Raw genomic sequence first — 20,020 nt, 5'->3', positions numbered from 1 at the left:
CTATTTCGCTAGTGGCGCAGCTTAATTATGTCCCAGCTTAATTATGTCCCACAACACCTCAAGGCTCCAAGATCCAGAACCATATCTGCTAAAGATTGTGGGAAAACAAAAAGTTAGCTGACGCCACAAGCCCTGGAGCCTCTCTGCACGCTTATGTTAGAACCCGAGGTAAGACATGTATTCTTCGGGAAAGAAAAACAACCCATAACGCCTTGCAAAGCACCTTCTGACCCTTGCAGGTTTTACATGCTTGATTCTTATTAATTTGAGGCTTTGCAACCCTCCACCCAATGCTATGAGCCCAGGAGTGGAGCCTCTTCCAGGCCTACGGCACATGCTCTTTGGGTTTGGCTGTTCACCCAGCCTTCTGAGGGTGATCGGGAGCCTGCGTGGGTGGGAGCCGGAATGGAATAATGGGACAACGCGGAGGGGCCAGAGGAGCCTGGCTTGGGTGGGTGACGATGAAAACCAACATGACCCCGACGTGATTTGAACACGCCACCTTCTGATCTGGAGTCAGACGCGCTACCGTTGCGCCTCGAGGTCAGCTGTGGTGGCTCTGGAAAGCTTTAGGCTACTCCGGCGTCAATTCTTCAGCGGTTGCCCACAGATTGACCTGGTTGCCCTGATAGCCCTGTGCCAGCTTTGGCCGGCTCTCCCTATGCAAGTTTCGGCCGGTTAGCTCAGTTGGTTAGAGCGTGGTGCTAATAACGCCAAGGTCGCGGGTTCGATCCCCGTACGGGCCATTGCCCTTTTATTCCAACCGCGGTGGATTCCTATGGCCGTCGGCGCTTGGCCTAGTTTTCTTTAACCTACTCAACGGATAGCAAAGATGCCTATTTCGCTAGTGGCGCAGCTTAATTATGTCCCAGCTTAATTATGTCCCACAACACCTCAAGGCTCCAAGATCCAGAACCATATCTGCTAAAGATTGTGGGAAAACAAAAAGTTAGCTGATGCCACAAGCCCTGGAGCCTCTCTGCACGCTTATGTTAGAACCCGAGGTAAGACATGTATTCTTCGGGAAAGAAAAACAACCCATAACGCCTTGCAAAGCACCTTCTGACCCTTGCAGGTTTTACATGCTTGATTCTTATTAATTTGAGGCTTTGCAACCCTCCACCCAATGCTATGAGCCCAGGAGTGGAGCTTCTTCCAGGCCTACGGCACATGCTCTTTGGGTTTGGCTGTTCACCCAGCCTTCTGAGGGTGATCGGGAGCCTGCGTGGGTGGGAGCCGGAATGGAATGATGGGACAACGCGGAGGGGCCAGAGGAGCCTGGCTTGGGTGGGTGACGATGAAAACCAACATGACCCCGACGTGATTTGAACACGCAACCTTCTGATCTGGAGTCAGATGCGCTACCATTGCGCCACGAGGTCAGCTGTGGTGGCTCTGGAAAGCTTTAGGCTACTCCGGCGTCAATTCTTCAGCGGTTGCCCACAGATTGACCTGGTTGCCCTGATAGCCCTGTGCCAGCTTTGGCCGGCTCTCCCTATGCAAGTTTCGGCCGGTTAGCTCAGTTGGTTAGAGCGTGGTGCTAATAACGCCAAGGTCGCGGGTTCGATCCCCGTACGGGCCATTGCCCTTTTATTCCAACCGCGGTGGATTCCTATGGCCGTCGGCGCTTGGCCTAGTTTTCTTTAACCTACTCAACGGATAGCAAAGATGCCTATTTCGCTAGTGGCGCAGCTTAATTATGTCCCAGCTTAATTATGTCCCACAACACCTCAAGGCTCCAAGATCCAGAACCATATCTGCTAAAGATTGTGGGAAAACAAAAAGTTAGCTGACGCCACAAGCCCTGGAGCCTCTCTGCACGCTTATGTTAGAACCCGAGGTAAGACATGTATTCTTCGGGAAAGAAAAACAACCCATAACGCCTTGCAAAGCACCTTCTGACCCTTGCAGGTTTTACATGCTTGATTCTTATTAATTTGAGGCTTTGCAACCCTCCACCCAATGCTATGAGCCCAGGAGTGGAGCTTCTTCCAGGCCTACGGCACATGCTCTTTGGGTTTGGCTGTTCACCCAGCCTTCTGAGGGTGATCGGGAGCCTGCGTGGGTGGGAGCCGGAATGGAATGATGGGACAACGCGGAGGGGCCAGAGGAGCCTGGCTTGGGTGGGTGACGATGAAAACCAACATGACCCAGACGTGATTTGAACACGCAACCTTCTGATCTGGAGTCAGACGCGCTACCGTTGCGCCACGAGGTCAGCTGTGGTGGCTCTGGAAAGCTTTAGGCTACTCCGGCGTCAATTCTTCAGCGGTTGCCCACAGATTGACCTGGTTGCCCTGATAGCCCTGTGCCAGCTTTGGCCGGCTCTCCCTATGCAAGTTTCGGCCGGTTAGCTCAGTTGGTTAGAGCGTGGTGCTAATAACGCCAAGGTCGCGGGTTCGATCCCCGTACAGGCCATTGCCCTTTTATTCCAACCGCGGTGGATTCCTATGGCCGTCGGCGCTTGGCCTAGTTTTCTTTAACCTACTCAACGGATAGCAAAGATGCCTATTTCGCTAGTGGCGCAGCTTAATTATGTCCCAGCTTAATTATGTCCCACAACACCTCAAGGCTCCAAGATCCAGAACCATATCTGCTAAAGATTGTGGGAAAACAAAAAGTTAGCTGACGCCACAAGCCCTGGAGCCTCTCCTCACGCTTATGTTAGAACCCGAGGTAAGACATGTATTCTTCGGGAAAGAAAAACAACCCATAACGCCTTGCAAAGCACGTTCTGACCCTTGCAGGTTTTACATGCTTGATTCTTATTAATTTGAGGCTTTGCAACCCTCCACCCAATGCTATGAGCCCAGGAGTGGAGCTTCTTCCAGGCCTACGGCACATGCTCTTTGGGTTTGGCTGTTCACCCAGCCTTCTGAGGGTGATCGGGAGCCTGCGTGGGTGGGAGCCGGAATGGAATGATGGGACAACGCGGAGGGGCCAGAGGAGCCTGGCTTGGGTGGGTGACGATGAAAACCAACATGACCCCGACGTGATTTGAACACGCAACCTTCTGATCTGGAGTCAGACGCGCTACCGTTGCGCCACGAGGTCAGCTGTGGTGGCTCTGGAAAGCTTTAGGCTACTCCGGCGTCAATTCTTCAGCGGTTGCCCACAGATTGACCTGGTTGCCCTGATAGCCCTGTGCCAGCTTTGGCCGGCTCTCCCTATGCACGTTTCGGCCGGTTTGCTCAGTTGGTTAGAGCGTGGTGCTAATAACGCCAAGGTCGCGGGTTCGATCCCCGTACGGGCCATTGCCCTTTTATTCCAACCGCGGTGGATTCCTATGGCCGTCGGCGCTTGGCCTAGTTTTCTTTAACCTACTCAACGGATAGCAAAGATGCCTATTTCGCTAGTGGCGCAGCTTAATTATGTCCCAGCTTAATTATGTCCCACAACACCTCAAGGCTCCAAGATCCAGAACCATATCTGCTAAAGATTGTGGGAAAACAAAAAGTTAGCTGACGCCACAAGCCCTGGAGCCTCTCTGCACGCTTATGTTAGAACCCGAGGTAAGACATGTATTCTTCGGGAAAGAAAAACAACCCATAACGCCTTGCAAAGCACCTTCTGACCCTTGCAGGTTTTACATGCTTGATTCTTATTAATTTGAGGCTTTGCAACCCTCCACCCAATGCTATGAGCCCAGGAGTGGAGCTTCTTCCAGGCCTACGGCACATGCTCTTTGGGTTTGGCTGTTCACCCAGCCTTCTGAGGGTGATCGGGAGCCTGCGTGGGTGGGAGCCGGAATGGAATGATGGGACAACGCGGAGGGGCCAGAGGAGCCTGGCTTGGGTGGGTGACGATGAAAACCAACATGACCCCGACGTGATTTGAACACGCAACCTTCTGATCTGGAGTCAGACGCGCTACCGTTGCGCCACGAGGTCAGCTGTGGTGGCTCTGGAAAGCTTTAGGCTACTCCGGCGTCAATTCTTCAGCGGTTGCCCACAGATTGACCTGGTTGCCCTGATAGCCCTGTGCCAGCTTTGGCCGGCTCTCCCTATGCAAGTTTCGGCCGGTTTGCTCAGTTGGTTAGAGCGTGGTGCTAATAACGCCAAGGTCGCGGGTTTGATCCCCGTACGGGCCATTGCCCTTTTATTCCAACCGCGGTGGATTCCTATGGCCGTCGGCGCTTGGCCTAGTTTTCTTTAACCTACTCAACGGATAGCAAAGATGCCTATTTCGCTAGTGGCGCAGCTTAATTATGTCCCAGCTTAATTATGTCCCACAACACCTCAAGGCTCCAAGATCCAGAACCATATCTGCTAAAGATTGTGGGAAAACAAAAAGTTAGCTGACGCCACAAGCCCTGGAGCCTCTCTGCACGCTTATGTTAGAACCCGAGGTAAGACATGTATTCTTCGGGAAAGAAAAACAACCCATAACGCCTTGCAAAGCACCTTCTGACCCTTGCAGGTTTTACATGCTTGATTCTTATTAATTTGAGGCTTTGCAACCCTCCACCCAATGCTATGAGCCCAGGAGTGGAGCTTCTTCCAGGCCTACGGCACATGCTCTTTGGGTTTGGCTGTTCACCAAGCCTTCTGAGGGTGATCGGCAGCCTGCGTGGGTGGGAGCCGGAATGGAATGATGGGACAACGCGGAGGGGCCAGAGGAGCCTGGCTTGGGTGGGTGACGATGAAAACCAACATGACCCCGACGTGATTTGAACACGCAACCTTCTGATCTGGAGTCAGACGCGCTACCGTTGCGCCACGAGGTCAGCTGTGGTGGCTCTGGAAAGCTTTAGGCTACTCCGGCGTCAATTCTTCAGCGGTTGCCCACAGATTGACCTGGTTGCCCTGATAGCCCTGTGCCAGCTTTGGCCGGCTCTCCCTATGCAAGTTTCGGCCGGTTTGCTCAGTTGGTTAGAGCGTGGTGCTAATAACGCCAAGGTCGCGGGTTTGATCCCCGTACGGGCCATTGCCCTTTTATTCCAACCGCGGTGGATTCCTATGGCCGTCGGCGCTTGGCCTAGTTTTCTTTAACCTACTCAACGGATAGCAAAGATGCCTATTTCGCTAGTGGCGCAGCTTAATTATGTCCCAGCTTAATTATGTCCCACAACACCTCAAGGCTCCAAGATCCAGAACCATATCTGCTAAAGATTGTGGGAAAACAAAAAGTTAGCTGACGCCACAAGCCCTGGAGCCTCTCTGCACGCTTATGTTAGAACCCGAGGTAAGACATGTATTCTTCGGGAAAGAAAAACAACCCATAACGCTTTGCAAAGCACCTTCTGACCCTTGCAGGTTTTACATGCTTGATTCTTATTAATTTGAGGCTTTGCAACCCTCCACCCAATGCTATGAGCCCAGGAGTGGAGCTTCTTCCAGGCCTACGGCACATGCTCTTTGGGTTTGGCTGTTCACCCAGCCTTCTGAGGGTGATCGGGAGCCTGCGTGGGTGGGATCCGGAATGGAATGATGGGACAACGCGGAGGGGCCAGAGGAGCCTGGCTTGGGTGGGTGACGATGAAAACCAACATGACCCCGACGTGATTTGAACACGCAACCTTCTGATCTGGAGTCAGACGCGCTACCGTTGCGCCACGAGGTCAGCTGTGGTGGCTCTGGAAAGCTTTAGGCTACTCCGGCGTCAATTCTTCAGCGGTTGCCCACAGATTGACCTGGTTGCCCTGATAGCCCTGTGCCAGCTTTGGCCGGCTCTCCCTATGCAAGTTTCGGCCGGTTTGCTCAGTTGGTTAGAGCGTGGTGCTAATAACGCCAAGGTCGCGGGTTCGATCCCCGTACGGGCCATTGCCCTTTTATTCCAACCGCGGTGGATTCCTATGGCCGTCGGCGCTTGGCCTAGTTTTCTTTAACCTACTCAACGGATAGCAAAGATGCCTATTTCGCTAGTGGCGCAGCTTAATTATGTCCCAGCTTAATTATGTCCCACAACACCTCAAGGCTCCAAGATCCAGAACCATATCTGCTAAAGATTGTGGGAAAACAAAAAGTTAGCTGACGCCACAAGCCCTGGAGCCTCTCTGCACGCTTATGTTAGAACCCGAGGTAAGACATGTATTCTTCGGGAAAGAAAAACAACCCATAACGCCTTGCAAAGCACCTTCTGACCCTTGCAGGTTTTACATGCTTGATTCTTATTAATTTGAGGCTTTGCAACCCTCCACCCAATGCTATGAGCCCAGGAGTGGAGCTTCTTCCAGGCCTACGGCACATGCTCTTTGGGTTTGGCTGTTCACCCAGCCTTCTGAGGGTGATCGGGAGCCTGCGTGGGTGGGAGCCGGAATGGAATGATGGGACAACGCGGAGGGGCCAGAGGAGCCTGGCTTGGGTGGGTGACGATGAAAACCAACATGACCCCGACGTGATTTGAACACGCAACCTTCTGATCTGGAGTCAGACGCGCTACCGTTGCGCCACGAGGTCAGCTGTGGTGGCTCTGGAAAGCTTTAGGCTACTCCGGCGTCAATTCTTCAGCGGTTGCCCACAGATTGACCTGGTTGCCCTGATAGCCCTGTGCCAGCTTTGGCCGGCTCTCCCTATGCAAGTTTCGGCCGGTTTGCTCAGTTGGTTAGAGCGTGGTGCTAATAACGCCAAGGTCGCGGGTTCGATCCCCGTACGGGCCATTGCCCTTTTATTCCAACCGCGGTGGATTCCTATGGCCGTCGGCGCTTGGCCTAGTTTTCTTTAACCTACTCAACGGATAGCAAAGATGCCTATTTCGCTAGTGGCGCAGCTTAATTATGTCCCAGCTTAATTATGTCCCACAACACCTCAAGGCTCCAAGATCCAGAACCATATCTGCTAAAGATTGTGGGAAAACAAAAAGTTAGCTGACGCCACAAGCCCTGGAGCCTCTCTGCACGCTTATGTTAGAACCCGAGGTAAGACATGTATTCTTCGGGAAAGAAAAACAACCCATAACGCCTTGCAAAGCACCTTCTGACCCTTGCAGGTTTTACATGCTTGATTCTTATTAATTTGAGGCTTTGCAACCCTCCACCCAATGCTATGAGCCCAGGAGTGGAGCTTCTTCCAGGCCTACGGCACATGCTCTTTGGGTTTGGCTGTTCACCCAGCCTTCTGAGGGTGATCGGGAGCCTGCGTGGGTGGGAGCCGGAATGGAATGATGGGACAACGCGGAGGGGCCAGAGGAGCCTGGCTTGGGTGGGTGACGATGAAAACCAACATGACCCCGACGTGATTTGAACACGCAACCTTCTAATCTGGAGTCAGACGCGCTACCGTTGCGCCACGAGGTCAGCTGTGGTGGCTCTGGAAAGCTTTAGGCTACTCCGGCGTCAATTCTTCAGCGGTTGCCCACAGATTGACCTGGTTGCCCTGATAGCCCTGTGCCAGCTTTGGCCGGCTCTCCCTATGCAAGTTTCGGCCGGTTAGCTCAGTTGGTTAGAGCGTGGTGCTAATAACGCCAAGGTCGCGGGTTCGATCCCCGTACGGGCCATTGCCCTTTTATTCCAACCGCGGTGGATTCCTATGGCCGTCGGCGCTTGGCCTAGTTTTCTTTAACCTACTCAACGGATAGCAAAGATGCCTATTTCGCTAGTGGCGCAGCTTAATTATGTCCCAGCTTAATTATGTCCCACAACACCTCAAGGCTCCAAGATCCAGAACCATATCTGCTAAAGATTGTGGGAAAACAAAAAGTTAGCTGACGCCACAAGCCCTGGAGCCTCTCTGCACGCTTATGTTGTTTCGGCCGGTTAGCTCAGTTGGTTAGAGCGTGGTGCTAATAACGCCAAGGTCGCGGGTTCGATCCCCGTACGGGCCATTGCCCTTTTATTCCAACCGCGGTGGATTCCTATGGCCGTCGGCGCTTGGCCTAGTTTTCTTTAACCTACTCAACGGATAGCAAAGATGCCTATTTCGCTAGTGGCGCAGCTTAATTATGTCCCAGCTTAATTATGTCCCACAACACCTCAAGGCTCCAAGATCCAGAACCATATCTGCTAAAGATTGTGGGAAAACAAAAAGTTAGCTGACGCCACAAGCCCTGGAGCCTCTCTGCACGCTTATGTTAGAACCCGAGGTAAGACATGTATTCTTCGGGAAAGAAAAACAACCCATAACGCCTTGCAAAGCACCTTCTGACCCTTGCAGGTTTTACATGCTTGATTCTTATTAATTTGAGGCTTTGCAACCCTCCACCCAATGCTATGAGCCCAGGAGTGGAGCTTCTTCCAGGCCTACGGCACATGCTCTTTGGGTTTGGCTGTTCACCCAGCCTTCTGAGGGTGATCGGGAGCCTGCGTGGGTGGGAGCCGGAATGGAATGATGGGACAACGCGGAGGGGCCAGAGGAGCCTGGCTTGGGTGGGTGACGATGAAAACCAACATGACCCCGACGTGATTTGAACACGCAACCTTCTGATCTGGAGTCAGACGCGCTACCGTTGCGCCACGAGGTCAGCTGTGGTGGCTCTGGAAAGCTTTAGGCTACTCCGGCGTCAATTCTTCAGCGGTTGCCCACAGATTGACCTGGTTGCCCTGATAGCCCTGTGCCAGCTTTGGCCGGCTCTCCCTATGCAAGTTTCGGCCGGTTAGCTCAGTTGGTTAGAGCGTGGTGCTAATAACGCCAAGGTCGCGGGTTCGATCCCCGTACAGGCCATTGCCCTTTTATTCCAACCGCGGTGGATTCCTATGGCCGTCGGCGCTTGGCCTAGTTTTCTTTAACCTACTCAACGGATAGCAAAGATGCCTATTTCGCTAGTGGCGCAGCTTAATTATGTCCCAGCTTAATTATGTCCCACAACACCTCAAGGCTCCAAGATCCAGAACCATATCTGCTAAAGATTGTGGGAAAACAAAAAGTTAGCTGACGCCACAAGCCCTGGAGCCTCTCTGCACGCTTATGTTAGAACCCGAGGTAAGACATGTATTCTTCGGGAAAGAAAAACAACCCATAACGCCTTGCAAAGCACCTTCTGACCCTTGCAGGTTTTACATGCTTGATTCTTATTAATTTGAGGCTTTGCAACCCTCCACCCAATGCTATGAGCCCAGGAGTGGAGCTTCTTCCAGGCCTACGGCACATGCTCTTTGGGTTTGGCTGTTCACCCAGCCTTCTGAGGGTGATCGGGAGCCTGCGTGGGTGGGAGCCGGAATGGAATGATGGGACAACGCGGAGGGGCCAGAGGAGCCTGGCTTGGGTGGGTGACGATGAAAACCAACATGACCCAGACGTGATTTGAACACGCAACCTTCTGATCTGGAGTCAGACGCGCTACCGTTGCGCCACGAGGTCAGCTGTGGTGGCTCTGGAAAGCTTTAGGCTACTCCGGCGTCAATTCTTCAGCGGTTGCCCACAGATTGACCTGGTTGCCCTGATAGCCCTGTGCCAGCTTTGGCCGGCTCTCCCTATGCAAGTTTCGGCCGGTTAGCTCAGTTGGTTAGAGCGTGGTGCTAATAACGCCAAGGTCGCGGGTTCGATCCCCGTACAGGCCATTGCCCTTTTATTCCAACCGCGGTGGATTCCTATGGCCGTCGGCGCTTGGCCTAGTTTTCTTTAACCTACTCAACGGATAGCAAAGATGCCTATTTCGCTAGTGGCGCAGCTTAATTATGTCCCAGCTTAATTATGTCCCACAACACCTCAAGGCTCCAAGATCCAGAACCATATCTGCTAAAGATTGTGGGAAAACAAAAAGTTAGCTGACGCCACAAGCCCTGGAGCCTCTCTGCACGCTTATGTTAGAACCCGAGGTAAGACATGTATTCTTCGGGAAAGAAAAACAACCCATAACGCCTTGCAAAGCACCTTCTGACCCTTGCAGGTTTTACATGCTTGATTCTTATTAATTTGAGGCTTTGCAACCCTCCACCCAATGCTATGAGCCCAGGAGTGGAGCTTCTTCTAGGCCTACGGCACATGCTCTTTGGGTTTGGCTGTTCACCCAGCCTTCTGAGGGTGATCGGGAGCCTGCGTGGGTGGGAGCCGGAATGGAATGATGGGACAACGCGGAGGGGCTAGAGGAGCCTGGCTTGGGTGGGTGACGATGAAAACCAACATGACCCCGACGTGATTTGAACACGCAACCTTCTGATCTGGAGTCAGACACGCTACCGTTGCGCCACGAGGTCAGCTGTGGTGGCTCTGGAAAGCTTTAGGCTACTCCGGCGTCAATTCTTCAGCGGTTGCCCACAGATTGACCTGGTTGCCCTGATAGCCCTGTGCCAGCTTTGGCCGGCTCTCCCTATGCAAGTTTCGGCCGGTTAGCTCAGTTGGTTAGAGCGTGGTGCTAATAACGCCAAGGTCGCGGGTTCGATCCCCGTACGGGCCATTGCCCTTTTATTCCAACCGCGGTGGATTCCTATGGCCGTCGGCGCTTGGCCTAGTTTTCTTTAACCTACTCAACGGATAGCAAAGATGCCTATTTTGCTAGTGGCGCAGCTTAATTATGTCCCAGCTTAATTATGTCCCACAACACCTCAAGGCTCCAAGATCCAGAACCATATCTGCTAAAGATTGTGGGAAAACAAAAAGTTAGCTGACGCCACAAGCCCTGGAGCCTCTCTGCACGCTTATGTTAGAACCCGAGGTAAGACATGTATTCTTCGGGAAAGAAAAACAACCCATAACGCCTTGCAAAGCACCTTCTGACCCTTGCAGGTTTTACATGCTTGATTCTTATTAATTTGAGGCTTTGCAACCCTCCACCCAATGCTATGAGCCCAGGAGTGGAGCTTCTTCCAGGCCTACGGCACATGCTCTTTGGGTTTGGCTGTTCACCCAGCCTTCTGAGGGTGATCGGGAGCCTGCGTGGGTGGGAGCCGGAATGGAATGATGGGACAACACGGAGGGGCCAGAGGAGCCTGGCTTGGGTGGGTGACGATGAAAACCAACATGACCCCGACGTGATTTGAACACGCAACCTTCTGATCTGGAGTCAGACGCGCTACCGTTGCGCCACGAGGTCAGCTGTGGTGGCTCTGGAAAGCTTTAGGCTACTCCGGCGTCAATTCTTCAGCGGTTGCCCACAGATTGACCTGGTTGCCCTGATAGCCCTGTGCCAGCTTTGGCCGGCTCTCCCTATGCAAGTTTCGGCCAGTTTGCTCAGTTGGTTAGAGCGTGGTGCTAATAACGCCAAGGTCGCGGGTTTGATCCCCGTACGGGCCATTGCCCTTTTATTCCAACCGCGGTGGATTCCTATGGCCGTCGGCGCTTGGCCTAGTTTTCTTTAACCTACTCAACGGATAGCAAAGATGCCTATTTCGCTAGTGGCGCAGCTTAATTATGTCCCAGCTTAATTATGTCCCACAACACCTCAAGGCTCCAAGATCCAGAACCATATCTGCTAAAGATTGTGGGAAACCAAAAAGTTAGCTGACGCCACAAGCCCTGGAGCCTCTCTGCACGCTTATGTTAGAACCCGAGGTAAGACATGTATTCTTCGGGAAAGAAAAACAACCCATAACGCCTTGCAAAGCACCTTCTGACCCTTGCAGGTTTTACATGCTTGATTCTTATTAATTTGAGGCTTTGCAACCCTCCACCCAATGCTATGAGCCCAGGAGTGGAGCTTCTTCCAGGCCTACGGCACATGCTCTTTGGGTTTGGCTGTTCACCCAGCCTTCTGAGGGTGATCGGGAGCCTGCGTGGGTGGGAGCCGGAATGGAATGATGGGACAACGCGGAGGGGCCAGAGGAGCCTGGCTTGGGTGGGTGACGATGAAAACCAACATGACCCCGACGTGATTTGAACACGCAACCTTCTGATCTGGAGTCAGACGCGCTACCGTTGCGCCACGAGGTCAGCTGTGGTGGCTCTGGAAAGCTTTAGGCTACTCCGGCGTCAATTCTTCAGCGGTTGCCCACAGATTGACCTGGCCGGCTCTCCCTATGCAAGTTTTGGCCGGTTAGCTCAGTTGGTTAGAGCGTGGTGCTAATAACGCCAAGGTCGCGGGTTCGATCCCCGTACGGGCCATTGCCCATTTATTCCAACCGCGGTGGATTCCTATGGCCGTCGGCGCTTGGCCTAGTTTTCTTTAACCTACTCAACGGATAGCAAAGATGCCTATTTCGCTAGTGGCGCAGCTTAATTATGTCCCAGCTTAATTATGTCCCACAACACCTCAAGGCTCCAAGATCCAGAACCATATCTGCTAAAGATTGTGGGAAAACAAAAAGTTAGCTGACGCCACAAGCCCTGGAGCCTCTCTGCACGCTTATGTTGTTTCGGCCGGTTAGCTCAGTTGGTTAGAGCGTGGTGCTAATAACGCCAAGGTCGCGGGTTCGATCCCCGTACGGGCCATTGCCCTTTTATTCCAACCGTGGTGGATTCCTATGGCCGTCGGCGCTTGGCCTAGTTTTCTTTAACCTACTCAACGGATAGCAAAGATGCCTATTTCGCTAGTGGCGCAGCTTAATTATGTCCCAGCTTAATTATGTCCCACAACACCTCAAGGCTCCAAGATCCAGAACCATATCTGCTAAAGATTGTGGGAAAACAAAAAGTTAGCTGACGCCACAAGCCCTGGAGCCTCTCTGCACGCTTATGTTAGAACCCGAGGTAAGACATGTATTCTTCGGGAAAGAAAAACAACCCATAACGCCTTGCAAAGCACCTTCTGACCCTTGCAGGTTTTACATGCTTGATTCTTATTAATTTGAGGCTTTGCAACCCTCCACCCAATGCTATGAGCCCAGGAGTGGAGCTTCTTCCAGGCCTACGGCACATGCTCTTTGGGTTTGGCTGTTCACCCAGCCTTCTGAGGGTGATCGGGAGCCTGCGTGGGTGGGAGCCGGAATGGAATGATGGGACAACGCGGAGGGGCCAGAGGAGCCTGGCTTGGGTGGGTGACGATGAAAACCAACATGACCCCGACGTGATTTGAACACGCAACCTTCTGATCTGGAGTCAGACGCGCTACCGTTGCGCCACGAGGTCAGCTGTGGTGGCTCTGGAAAGCTTTAGGCTACTCCGGCGTCAATTCTTCAGCGGTTGCCCACAGATTGACCTGGTTGCCCTGATAGCCCTGTGCCAGCTTTGGCCGGCTCTCCCTATGCAAGTTTCGGCCGGTTAGCTCAGTTGGTTAGAGCGTGGTGCTAATAACGCCAAGGTCGCGGGTTCGATCCCCGTACGGGCCATTGCCCTTTTATTCCAACCGCGGTGGATTCCTATGGCCGTCGGCGCTTGGCCTAGTTTTCTTTAACCTACTCAACGGATAGCAAAGATGCCTATTTCACTAGTGGCGCAGCTTAATTATGTCCCAGCTTAATTATGTCCCACAACACCTCAAGGCTCCAAGATCCAGAACCATATCTGCTAAAGATTGTGGGAAAACAAAAAGTTAGCTGACGCCACAAGCCCTGGAGCCTCTCTGCACGCTTATGTTAGAACCCGAGGTAAGACATGTATTCTTCGGGAAAGAAAAACAACCCATAACGCCTTGCAAAGCACCTTCTGACCCTTGCAGGTTTTACATGCTTGATTCTTATTAATTTGAGGCTTTGCAACCCTCCACCCAATGCTATGAGCCCAGGAGTGGAGCTTCTTCCAGGCCTACGGCACATGCTCTTTGGGTTTGGCTGTTCACCCAGCCTTCTGAGGGTGATCGGGAGCCTGCGTGGGTGGGAGCCGGAATGGAATGATGGGACAACGCGGAGGGGCCAGAGGAGCCTGGCTTGGGTGGGTGACGATGAAAACCAACATGACCCCGATGTGATTTGAACACGCAACCTTCTGATCTGGAGTCAGACGCGCTACCGTTGCGCCACGAGGTCAGCTGTGGTGGCTCTGGAAAGCTTTAGGCTACTCCGGCGTCAATTCTTCAGCGGTTGCCCACAGATTGACCTGGTTGCCCTGATAGCCCTGTGCCAGCTTTGGCCGGCTCTCCCTATGCAAGTTTCGGCCGGTTAGCTCAGTTGGTTAGAGCGTGGTGCTAATAACGCCAAGGTCGCGGGTTCGATCCCCGTACGGGCCATTGCCCTTTTATTCCAACCGCGGTGGATTCCTATGGCCGTCGGCGCTTGGCCTAGTTTTCTTTAACCTACTCAACGGATAGCAAAGATGCCTATTTCGCTAGTGGCGCAGCTTAATTATGTCCCAGCTTAATTATGTCCCACAACACCTCAAGGCTCCAAGATCCAGAACCATATCTGCTAAAGATTGTGGGAAAACAAAAAGTTAGCTGACGCCACAAGCCCTGGAGCCTCTCTGCACGCTTATGTTAGAACCCGAGGTAAGACATGTATTCTTCGGGAAAGAAAAACAACCCATAACGCCTTGCAAAGCACCTTCTGACCCTTGCAGGTTTTACATGCTTGATTCTTATTAATTTGAGGCTTTGCAACCCTCCACCCAATGCTATGAGCCCAGGAGTGGAGCTTCTTCCAGGCCTACGGCACATGCTCTTTGGGTTTGGCTGTTCACCCAGCCTTCTGAGGGTGATCGGGAGCCTGCGTGGGTGGGAGCCGGAATGGAATGATGGGACAACGCGGAGGGGCCAGAGGAGCCTGGCTTGGGTGGGTGACGATGAAAACCAACATGACCCCGATGTGATTTGAACACGCAACCTTCTGATCTGGAGTCAGACGCGCTACCGTTGCGCCACGAGGTCAGCTGTGGTGGCTCTGGAAAGCTTTAGGCTACTCCGGCGTCAATTCTTCAGCGGTTGCCCACAGATTGACCTGGTTGCCCTGATAGCCCTGTGCCAGCTTTGGCCGGCTCTCCCTATGCAAGTTTCGGCCGGTTAGCTCAGTTGGTTAGAGCGTGGTGCTAATAACGCCAAGGTCGCGGGTTCGATCCCCGTACGGGCCATTGCCCTTTTATTCCAACCGCGGTGGATTCCTATGGCCGTCGGCGCTTGGCCTAGTTTTCTTTAACCTACTCAACGGATAGCAAAGATGCCTATTTCGCTAGTGGCGCAGCTTAATTATGTCCCAGCTTAATTATGTCCCACAACACCTCAAGGCTCCAAGATCCAGAACCATATCTGCTAAAGATTGTGGGAAAACAAAAAGTTAGCTGACGCCACAAGCCCTGGAGCCTCTCTGCACGCTTATGTTAGAACCCGAGGTAAGACATGTATTCTTCGGGAAAGAAAAACAACCCATAACGCCTTGCAAAGCACCTTCTGACCCTTGCAGGTTTTACATGCTTGATTCTTATTAATTTGAGGCTTTGCAACCCTCCACCCAATGCTATGAGCCCAGGAGTGGAGCTTCTTCCAGGCCTACGGCACATGCTCTTTGGGTTTGGCTGTTCACCCAGCCTTCTGAGGGTGATCGGGAGCCTGCGTGGGTGGGAGCCGGAATGGAATGATGGGACAACGCGGAGGGGCCAGAGGAGCCTGGCTTGGGTGGGTGACGATGAAAACCAACATGACCCCGACGTGATTTGAACACGCAACCTTCTGATCTGGAGTCAGACGCGCTACCGTTGCGCCACGAGGTCAGCTGTGGTGGCTCTGGAAAGCTTTAGGCTACTCCGGCGTCAATTCTTCAGCGGTTGCCCACAGATTGACCTGGCCGGCTCTCCCTATGCAAGTTTCGGCCGGTTAGCTCAGTTGGTTAGAGCGTGGTGCTAATAACGCCAAGGTCGCGGGTTCGATCCCCGTACGGGCCATTGCCCTTTTATTCCAACCGCGGTGGATTCCTATGGCCGTCGGCGCTTGGCCTAGTTTTCTTTAACCTACTCAACGGATAGCAAAGATGCCTATTTCGCTAGTGGCGCAGCTTAATTATGTCCCAGCTTAATTATGTCCCACAACACCTCAAGGCTCCAAGATCCAGAACCATATCTGCTAAAGATTGTGGGAAAACAAAAAGTTAGCTGACGCCACAAGCCCTGGAGCCTCTCTGCACGCTTATGTTGTTTCGGCCGGTTAGCTCAGTTGGTTAGAGCGTGGTGCTAATAACGCCAAGGTCGCGGGTTCGATCCCCGTACGGGCCATTGCCCTTTTATTCCAACCGCGGTGGATTCCTATGGCCGTCGGCGCTTGGCCTAGTTTTCTTTAACCTACTCAACGGATAGCAAAGATGCCTATTTCGCTAGTGGCGCAGCTTAATTATGTCCCAGCTTAATTATGTCCCACAACACCTCAAGGCTCCAAGATCCAGAACCATATCTGCTAAAGATTGTGGGAAAACAAAAAGTTAGCTGACGCCACAAGCCCTGGAGCCTCTCTGCACGCTTATGTTAGAACCCGAGGTAAGACATGTATTCTTCGGGAAAGAAAAACAACCCATAACGCCTTGCAAAGCACCTTCTGACCCTTGCAGGTTTTACATGCTTGATTCTTATTAATTTGAGGCTTTGCAACCCTCCACCCAATGCTATGAGCCCAGGAGTGGAGCTTCTTCCAGGCCTACGGCACATGCTCTTTGGGTTTGGCTGTTCACCCAGCCTTCTGAGGGTGATCGGGAGCCTGCGTGGGTGGGAGCCGGAATGGAATGATGGGACAACGCGGAGGGGCCAGAGGAGCCTGGCTTGGGTGGGTGACGATGAAAACCAACATGACCCCGACGTGATTTGAACACGCAACCTTCTGATCTGGAGTCAGACGCGCTACCGTTGCGCCACGAGGTCAGCTGTGGTGGCTCTGGAAAGCTTTAGGCTACTCCGGCGTCAATTCTTCAGCGGTTGCCCACAGATTGACCTGGTTGCCCTGATAGCCCTGTGCCAGCTTTGGCCGGCTCTCCCTATGCAAGTTTCGGCCGGTTAGCTCAGTTGGTTAGAGCGTGGTGCTAATAACGCCAAGGTCGCGGGTTCGATCCCCGTACGGGCCATTGCCCTTTTATTCCAACCGCGGTGGATTCCTATGGCCGTCGGCGCTTGGCCTAGTTTTCTTTAACCTACTCAACGGATAGCAAAGATGCCTATTTCGCTAGTGGCGCAGCTTAATTATGTCCCAGCTTAATTATGTCCCACAACACCTCAAGGCTCCAAGATCCAGAACCATATCTGCTAAAGATTGTGGGAAAACAAAAAGTTAGCTGACGCCACAAGCCCTGGAGCCTCTCTGCACGCTTATGTTAGAACCCGAGGTAAGACATGTATTCTTCGGGAAAGAAAAACAACCCATAACGCCTTGCAAAGCACCTTCTGACCCTTGCAGGTTTTACATGCTTGATTCTTATTAATTTGAGGCTTTGCAACCCTCCACCCAATGCTATGAGCCCAGGAGTGGAGCTTCTTCCAGGCCTACGGCACATGCTCTTTGGGTTTGGCTGTTCACCCAGCCTTCTGAGGGTGATCGGGAGCCTGCGTGGGTGGGAGCCGGAATGGAATGATGGGACAACGCGGAGGGGCCAGAGGAGCCTGGCTTGGGTGGGTGACGATGAAAACCAACATGACCCCGATGTGATTTGAACACGCAACCTTCTGATCTGGAGTCAGACGCGCTACCGTTGCGCCACGAGGTCAGCTGTGGTGGCTCTGGAAAGCTTTAGGCTACTCCGGCGTCAATTCTTCAGCGGTTGCCCACAGATTGACCTGGTTGCCCTGATAGCCCTGTGCCAGCTTTGGCCGGCTCTCCCTATGCAAGTTTCGGCCGGTTAGCTCAGTTGGTTAGAGCGTGGTGCTAATAACGCCAAGGTCGCGGGTTCGATCCCCGTACGGGCCATTGCCCTTTTATTCCAACCGCGGTGGATTCCTATGGCCGTCGGCGCTTGGCCTAGTTTTCTTTAACCTACTCAACGGATAGCAAAGATGCCTATTTCGCTAGTGGCGCAGCTTAATTATGTCCCAGCTTAATTATGTCCCACAACACCTCAAGGCTCCAAGATCCAGAACCATATCTGCTAAAGATTGTGGGAAAACAAAAAGTTAGCTGACGCCACAAGCCCTGGAGCCTCTCTGCACGCTTATGTTAGAACCCGAGGTAAGACATGTATTCTTCGGGAAAGAAAAACAACCCATAACGCCTTGCAAAGCACCTTCTGACCCTTGCAGGTTTTACATGCTTGATTCTTATTAATTTGAGGCTTTGCAACCCTCCACCCAATGCTATGAGCCCAGGAGTGGAGCTTCTTCCAGGCCTACGGCACATGCTCTTTGGGTTTGGCTGTTCACCCAGCCTTCTGAGGGTGATCGGGAGCCTGCGTGGGTGGGAGCCGGAATGGAATGATGGGACAACGCGGAGGGGCCAGAGGAGCCTGGCTTGGGTGGGTGACGATGAAAACCAACATGACGCCGACGTGATTTGAACACGCAACCTTCTGATCTGGAGTCAGACGCGCTACCGTTGCGCCACGAGGTCAGCTGTGGTGGCTCTGGAAAGCTTTAGGCTACTCCGGCGTCAATTCTTCAGCGGTTGCCCACAGATTGACCTGGTTGCCCTGATAGCCCTGATAGCCCTGTGCCAGCTTTGGCCGGCTCTCCCTATGCAAGTTTCGGCCGGTTTGCTCAGTTGGTTAGAGCGTGGTGCTAATAACGCCAAGGTCGCGGGTTCGATCCCCGTACGGGCCATTGCCCTTTTATTCCAACCGCGGTGGATTCCTATGGCCGTCGGCGCTTGGCCTAGTTTTCTTTAACCTACTCAACGGATAGCAAAGATGCCTATTTCGCTAGTGGCGCAGCTTAATTATGTCCCAGCTTAATTATGTCCCACAACACCTCAAGGCTCCAAGATCCAGAACCATATCTGCTAAAGATTGTGGGAAAACAAAAAGTTAGCTGACGCCACAAGCCCTGGAGCCTCTCTGCACGCTTATGTTAGAACCCGAGGTAAGACATGTATTCTTCGGGAAAGAAAAACAACCCATAACGCCTTGCAAAGCACCTTCTGACCCTTGCAGGTTTTACATGCTTGATTCTTATTAATTTGAGGCTTTGCAACCCTCCACCCAATGCTATGAGCCCAGGAGTGGAGCTTCTTCCAGGCCTACGGCACATGCTCTTTGGGTTTGGCTGTTCACCCAGCCTTCTGAGGGTGATCGGGAGCCTGCGTGGGTGGGAGCCGGAATGGAATGATGGGACAACGCGGAGGGGCCAGAGGAGCCTGGCTTGGGTGGGTGACGATGAAAACCAACATGACGCCGACGTGATTTGAACACGCAACCTTCTGATCTGGAGTCAGACGCGCTACCGTTGCGCCACGAGGTCAGCTGTGGTGGCTCTGGAAAGCTTTAGGCTACTCCGGCGTCAATTCTTCAGCGGTTGCCCACAGATTGACCTGGTTGCCCTGATAGCCCTGTGCCAGCTTTGGCCGGCTCTCCTTATGCAAGTTTCGGCCGGTTTGCTCAGTTGGTTAGAGCGTGGTGCTAATAACGCCAAGGTCGCGGGTTCGATCCCCGTACGGGCCATTGCCCTTTTATTCCAACCGCGGTGGATTCCTATGGCCGTCGGCGCTTGGCCTAGTTTTCTTTAACCTACTCAACGGATAGCAAAGATGCCTATTTCGCTAGTGGCGCAGCTTAATTATGTCCCAGCTTAATTATGTCCCACAACACCTCAAGGCTCCAAGATCCAGAACCATATCTGCTAAAGATTGTGGGAAAACAAAAAGTTAGCTGACGCCACAAGCCCTGGAGCCTCTCTGCACGCTTATGTTAGAACCCGAGGTAAGACATGTATTCTTCGGGAAAGAAAAACAACCCATAACGCCTTGCAAAGCACCTTCTGACCCTTGCAGGTTTTACATGCTTGATTCTTATTAATTTGAGGCTTTGCAACCCTCCACCCAATGCTATGAGCCCAGGAGTGGAGCTTCTTCCAGGCCTACGGCACATGCTCTTTGGGTTTGGCTGTTCACCCAGCCTTCTGAGGGTGATCGGGAGCCTGCGTGGGTGGGAGCCGGAATGGAATGATGGGACAACGCGGAGGGGCCAGAGGAGCCTGGCTTGGGTGGGTGACGATGAAAACCAACATGACCCCGACGTGATTTGAACACGCAACCTTCTGATCTGGAGTCAGACGCGCTACCGTTGCGCCACGAGGTCAGCTGTGGTGGCTCTGGAAAGCTTTAGGCTACTCCGGCGTCAATTCTTCAGCGGTTGCCCACAGATTGACCTGGTTGCCCTGATAGCCCTGTGCCAGCTTTGGCCGGCTCTCCCTATGCAAGTTTCGGCCGGTTAGCTCAGTTGGTTAGA

The 20,020-nt window shown here is 52.8% G+C and overlaps 32 non-coding genes across 32 annotated transcripts; 17 read left to right on the top strand and 15 right to left on the bottom strand.

Moving 5' to 3' along the window:
- The first annotated feature begins 672 nt into the window (after positions 1 to 672).
- Positions 673 to 746, top strand: TRNAI-AAU (transfer RNA isoleucine (anticodon AAU)). Its single transcript has one exon. It is a non-coding gene; the product is annotated as a tRNA-Ile (tRNA).
- A 564-nt stretch (positions 747 to 1,310) lies between these two features.
- TRNAW-CCA (transfer RNA tryptophan (anticodon CCA)) lies at positions 1,311 to 1,382 on the bottom strand. The gene has a single exon. It is a non-coding gene; the product is annotated as a tRNA-Trp (tRNA).
- A 126-nt stretch (positions 1,383 to 1,508) lies between these two features.
- On the top strand, positions 1,509 to 1,582 carry TRNAI-AAU (transfer RNA isoleucine (anticodon AAU)). Its single transcript has one exon. It is a non-coding gene; the product is annotated as a tRNA-Ile (tRNA).
- A 762-nt stretch (positions 1,583 to 2,344) lies between these two features.
- On the top strand, positions 2,345 to 2,418 carry TRNAI-AAU (transfer RNA isoleucine (anticodon AAU)). Its single transcript has one exon. It is a non-coding gene; the product is annotated as a tRNA-Ile (tRNA).
- A 564-nt stretch (positions 2,419 to 2,982) lies between these two features.
- TRNAW-CCA (transfer RNA tryptophan (anticodon CCA)) lies at positions 2,983 to 3,054 on the bottom strand. Its single transcript has one exon. It is a non-coding gene; the product is annotated as a tRNA-Trp (tRNA).
- A 764-nt stretch (positions 3,055 to 3,818) lies between these two features.
- On the bottom strand, positions 3,819 to 3,890 carry TRNAW-CCA (transfer RNA tryptophan (anticodon CCA)). Its single transcript has one exon. It is a non-coding gene; the product is annotated as a tRNA-Trp (tRNA).
- Positions 3,891 to 4,654: 764 nt separating this feature from the next.
- Positions 4,655 to 4,726, bottom strand: TRNAW-CCA (transfer RNA tryptophan (anticodon CCA)). Its single transcript has one exon. It is a non-coding gene; the product is annotated as a tRNA-Trp (tRNA).
- A 764-nt stretch (positions 4,727 to 5,490) lies between these two features.
- On the bottom strand, positions 5,491 to 5,562 carry TRNAW-CCA (transfer RNA tryptophan (anticodon CCA)). Its single transcript has one exon. It is a non-coding gene; the product is annotated as a tRNA-Trp (tRNA).
- Positions 5,563 to 6,326: 764 nt separating this feature from the next.
- On the bottom strand, positions 6,327 to 6,398 carry TRNAW-CCA (transfer RNA tryptophan (anticodon CCA)). Its single transcript has one exon. It is a non-coding gene; the product is annotated as a tRNA-Trp (tRNA).
- Positions 6,399 to 7,162: 764 nt separating this feature from the next.
- TRNAW-CCA (transfer RNA tryptophan (anticodon CCA)) lies at positions 7,163 to 7,234 on the bottom strand. Its single transcript has one exon. It is a non-coding gene; the product is annotated as a tRNA-Trp (tRNA).
- Positions 7,235 to 7,360: 126 nt separating this feature from the next.
- TRNAI-AAU (transfer RNA isoleucine (anticodon AAU)) lies at positions 7,361 to 7,434 on the top strand. Its single transcript has one exon. It is a non-coding gene; the product is annotated as a tRNA-Ile (tRNA).
- A 253-nt stretch (positions 7,435 to 7,687) lies between these two features.
- Positions 7,688 to 7,761, top strand: TRNAI-AAU (transfer RNA isoleucine (anticodon AAU)). The gene has a single exon. It is a non-coding gene; the product is annotated as a tRNA-Ile (tRNA).
- A 564-nt stretch (positions 7,762 to 8,325) lies between these two features.
- On the bottom strand, positions 8,326 to 8,397 carry TRNAW-CCA (transfer RNA tryptophan (anticodon CCA)). Its single transcript has one exon. It is a non-coding gene; the product is annotated as a tRNA-Trp (tRNA).
- A 126-nt stretch (positions 8,398 to 8,523) lies between these two features.
- Positions 8,524 to 8,597, top strand: TRNAI-AAU (transfer RNA isoleucine (anticodon AAU)). The gene has a single exon. It is a non-coding gene; the product is annotated as a tRNA-Ile (tRNA).
- A 762-nt stretch (positions 8,598 to 9,359) lies between these two features.
- Positions 9,360 to 9,433, top strand: TRNAI-AAU (transfer RNA isoleucine (anticodon AAU)). Its single transcript has one exon. It is a non-coding gene; the product is annotated as a tRNA-Ile (tRNA).
- Positions 9,434 to 9,997: 564 nt separating this feature from the next.
- Positions 9,998 to 10,069, bottom strand: TRNAW-CCA (transfer RNA tryptophan (anticodon CCA)). The gene has a single exon. It is a non-coding gene; the product is annotated as a tRNA-Trp (tRNA).
- Positions 10,070 to 10,195: 126 nt separating this feature from the next.
- On the top strand, positions 10,196 to 10,269 carry TRNAI-AAU (transfer RNA isoleucine (anticodon AAU)). Its single transcript has one exon. It is a non-coding gene; the product is annotated as a tRNA-Ile (tRNA).
- A 564-nt stretch (positions 10,270 to 10,833) lies between these two features.
- TRNAW-CCA (transfer RNA tryptophan (anticodon CCA)) lies at positions 10,834 to 10,905 on the bottom strand. Its single transcript has one exon. It is a non-coding gene; the product is annotated as a tRNA-Trp (tRNA).
- Positions 10,906 to 11,669: 764 nt separating this feature from the next.
- Positions 11,670 to 11,741, bottom strand: TRNAW-CCA (transfer RNA tryptophan (anticodon CCA)). The gene has a single exon. It is a non-coding gene; the product is annotated as a tRNA-Trp (tRNA).
- Positions 11,742 to 11,838: 97 nt separating this feature from the next.
- Positions 11,839 to 11,912, top strand: TRNAI-AAU (transfer RNA isoleucine (anticodon AAU)). The gene has a single exon. It is a non-coding gene; the product is annotated as a tRNA-Ile (tRNA).
- Positions 11,913 to 12,165: 253 nt separating this feature from the next.
- TRNAI-AAU (transfer RNA isoleucine (anticodon AAU)) lies at positions 12,166 to 12,239 on the top strand. The gene has a single exon. It is a non-coding gene; the product is annotated as a tRNA-Ile (tRNA).
- A 564-nt stretch (positions 12,240 to 12,803) lies between these two features.
- On the bottom strand, positions 12,804 to 12,875 carry TRNAW-CCA (transfer RNA tryptophan (anticodon CCA)). The gene has a single exon. It is a non-coding gene; the product is annotated as a tRNA-Trp (tRNA).
- Positions 12,876 to 13,001: 126 nt separating this feature from the next.
- Positions 13,002 to 13,075, top strand: TRNAI-AAU (transfer RNA isoleucine (anticodon AAU)). Its single transcript has one exon. It is a non-coding gene; the product is annotated as a tRNA-Ile (tRNA).
- Positions 13,076 to 13,837: 762 nt separating this feature from the next.
- On the top strand, positions 13,838 to 13,911 carry TRNAI-AAU (transfer RNA isoleucine (anticodon AAU)). Its single transcript has one exon. It is a non-coding gene; the product is annotated as a tRNA-Ile (tRNA).
- Positions 13,912 to 14,673: 762 nt separating this feature from the next.
- Positions 14,674 to 14,747, top strand: TRNAI-AAU (transfer RNA isoleucine (anticodon AAU)). Its single transcript has one exon. It is a non-coding gene; the product is annotated as a tRNA-Ile (tRNA).
- A 564-nt stretch (positions 14,748 to 15,311) lies between these two features.
- Positions 15,312 to 15,383, bottom strand: TRNAW-CCA (transfer RNA tryptophan (anticodon CCA)). Its single transcript has one exon. It is a non-coding gene; the product is annotated as a tRNA-Trp (tRNA).
- Positions 15,384 to 15,480: 97 nt separating this feature from the next.
- On the top strand, positions 15,481 to 15,554 carry TRNAI-AAU (transfer RNA isoleucine (anticodon AAU)). The gene has a single exon. It is a non-coding gene; the product is annotated as a tRNA-Ile (tRNA).
- A 253-nt stretch (positions 15,555 to 15,807) lies between these two features.
- Positions 15,808 to 15,881, top strand: TRNAI-AAU (transfer RNA isoleucine (anticodon AAU)). The gene has a single exon. It is a non-coding gene; the product is annotated as a tRNA-Ile (tRNA).
- Positions 15,882 to 16,445: 564 nt separating this feature from the next.
- On the bottom strand, positions 16,446 to 16,517 carry TRNAW-CCA (transfer RNA tryptophan (anticodon CCA)). The gene has a single exon. It is a non-coding gene; the product is annotated as a tRNA-Trp (tRNA).
- A 126-nt stretch (positions 16,518 to 16,643) lies between these two features.
- TRNAI-AAU (transfer RNA isoleucine (anticodon AAU)) lies at positions 16,644 to 16,717 on the top strand. The gene has a single exon. It is a non-coding gene; the product is annotated as a tRNA-Ile (tRNA).
- Positions 16,718 to 17,479: 762 nt separating this feature from the next.
- On the top strand, positions 17,480 to 17,553 carry TRNAI-AAU (transfer RNA isoleucine (anticodon AAU)). Its single transcript has one exon. It is a non-coding gene; the product is annotated as a tRNA-Ile (tRNA).
- Positions 17,554 to 19,798: 2,245 nt separating this feature from the next.
- Positions 19,799 to 19,870, bottom strand: TRNAW-CCA (transfer RNA tryptophan (anticodon CCA)). Its single transcript has one exon. It is a non-coding gene; the product is annotated as a tRNA-Trp (tRNA).
- Positions 19,871 to 20,020: the final 150 nt, after the last annotated feature.

Source organism: Lithobates pipiens, unplaced genomic scaffold (assembly GCF_037356315.1).
Source record: "Lithobates pipiens isolate NorthernLeopardFrog02 unplaced genomic scaffold, aLitPip1_a1.2 Scaffold_8, whole genome shotgun sequence".
NCBI classification, from domain to species: Eukaryota; Metazoa; Chordata; class Amphibia; order Anura; family Ranidae; genus Lithobates; species Lithobates pipiens.
This window is presented reverse-complemented; position numbering and strand designations above follow the sequence as displayed.